Here is a 2,778-nt window from a genome sequence, read left to right on the forward strand (position 1 = left end):
ATACTGTGGACCTCTGATTTCTGATCATTAACCACTACTCTTATGAGCCTATCAGAGAGAAATGATATAATAATTGAGAAAACATTTCCAGTTATACCATAGCTGGAAATCTTGTGAAGTAAGCCTTTATGCCATACCTTATCGAAGGCCTTTGATATGTCAAGAGCAATTACCCTAGAAAGGAAGCCTTTATCGGGAGATTCACTAATCCTATGAGATATAACCGTTACCACATCTGCTGTAGATCTAGCAGAAAAGAAACCCATATTACATGTCATTAAGAAGGTTATTTTTGCTGAAGTGGTTGACTACTTCTCTGTTTATTATGGATTCCAGCAGCTTACTCATGACACACAGGAGACTTATTGGCCTGTTCTGAGAGGGATATGATTATCACCTGAATTCTTAAATACAGGGCATACTGATGAGGTTTTCCAGGGTGTTGGAAAGCATTTCTCCTTAAGGCAACGTTTAAACAGTTTTGTAAGTATGGGGCAACTTCTGGTTAAAGCTTTTTCAATACTATAATTGGAATGCCGTCAGCGCCAGGTTCTTGATTACCTTGGCGACATCACGCACAGATATTTGTATGTTTCATAGTGTGTTGTGTGTTATAGGAGGACATACGAGGAGTTGATGGCCTTCGTCGCATAGGGTAGAATTAATTGCAAAGTTCTTGGCAAATATTTTGGCCTTGTATGATGCAGACGAGATGACCTCAGGTCCATTGATGATGGTTGGGATAGAATGCACGCTTCTGTCTAGGATCCTGTTTGCTATTTGCCAAAACTGGTGGGAACCAAGCCGTTGCTCAGCTACTTTGGATTTAACGGACTGAGCGTATAGCTCTCTTGCATTCTTTATTACTCTTTTACAGTGGTTGCTGGCAGTCCTTAAAGCAGCTTTAGTCTCAGTACATCTATTACGTTGGTAGCTATGGAAAAAGTGATTTCTATGCGCAATGGCAGCAGCACATTCTGGAGAGAACCATGGCTGACTGTTAGGTTTGTTGGAAATTTTAGGATGGTATGAATCGGTATATGCCTACAATTAACCATTCAGTTACGTCTGATACTATAGAGGACACATCCTTTTTAAACATGGAATGTAGAGGTAAATCAGATATAAATGTATGGGAGCTATCCCAGTCAGCCGTAGAGTATCAATATACAGTACGGTGGAGAGGTACGTCTGAAGACTTATTACATTTCATTTTTATCTTAACTGATACAACTGTGTGGTCGGAGGATCCCAGAGGATATAGAACGAAACATGAACATAGCTCAGAGGAAGTTGTGAGAAAAAGGTCTAGAAGGCTTACATATTGACCAGTAGTATCGGGCACACAGGTGGGTTCGTGAACAATCTGAGTGAGATCATAGGCAATGGCAAAATCATGACAGAACCTCCCCTCGTCATCTGTCTTATTTGAGTGGGTTAGCCATTCCACATTATGGACTCTGAAGTCACCGCAAATGTGAATGTTAGCTGAATGATGAGCAGACAGGATGTGGTCAATTTTCTCAGATATAATCTTAAAGATAGTAACTCTGCTGTTGTGGGGGCGATAGAGGGCAAATATAAATGCGGTAGTGTAAGCAAGTGCAACCCGGAAGCACATATAAGGTGAATTAGGGTCTTCTCTGGAGATATTTCTACCACACGGAATGTAGGCATATATTCCATGCCCATGGCGATCTTGTGAAAGCGAGCCTTAAAGGTGAAGGCCAGTTGGTTTTGTTTTGGGTGGTTGTCTGGTTTTATCGTGATATTTGTTTGGGTTGTCATTTAATTATGTTTTTTTTTAATGTTAGGTTAGGGGAAGAGTGCTGAGCAAAGTGGGCCTGTTTTGATGTCAAGTATACACACACAGTGGTCCATAAGCCGAGTCCAGTCTAGAATGTGTGGCCTCATGAAAGCCAACCAGATATAGCAGCAAGGTCCCTTTTCATACGCGACATGACACTACAACTATCCTGATATTATACATGTGATGATAGAGCAGCCAGTCTAAGCGTTACCAAAGAGTTAAGACTCCTGTACTGTCAGTCGGAAACAGCAGCAAACAAACTGTCAATCAGTTACCCTCAACCTCTCAAACAAGACAGGCCCAAACAAGTCTAGTGAGCACGTGGCATGCAAGCAATTTTTTTCAGTTTCTGAGAGAAAGAGAGAAATTTAAAATAGGGAATAGGGGAACAGAGTTCAATGTCCTAGTTAGGAAATAAGGCCAAACACAGTGTGACTCTGGTGAGTCCCTGGTATTGTACCTCTGGCCTGGCTAATAGGCAAAGAAGTGTGAAAGCCAGCGATAGGAAGAGCCTATCTACTCCTTAAGCAAGTTAGGTTTGCAAACCGGAAATTTGTTCGAGTTACCAGCTCCACAAAGGTTGTCAACCATCACTGAGGAGGCCTCCCTCTTTCAGTTTTGCTATCACTTTTCTTTCTCTTAGGTGGATTATCTGACAAGATCTATAGGTCCATCACACTGAAAGGGTTAACCATGCACCTGGTTTCTACGCCAGGTATTTCTGCGACCCCGCATGGATGAAGATACTGAGTATCTTACTTTAAATTTTTTCTCTATTCTTCATAAATAAGCGCAGGATTGGAGATAGATTCTCTCTAACATTTACAAGATATTTTAGCTTTCAAGTACTGTGAGAAAACCAATCTGCAACTAATTTATTTTAAAATAAATGAATAGGATATTAATAATTATTTGAATATGTAAGAGAATATAAAACAAAGAAAACAAAAGAAATGGTGGTTCTAGAT

Source organism: Euprymna scolopes, chromosome 27, assembly GCF_053919585.1.
Source record: "Euprymna scolopes isolate OS-2025 chromosome 27, ASM5391958v1, whole genome shotgun sequence".
NCBI classification, from domain to species: Eukaryota; Metazoa; Mollusca; class Cephalopoda; order Sepiida; family Sepiolidae; genus Euprymna; species Euprymna scolopes.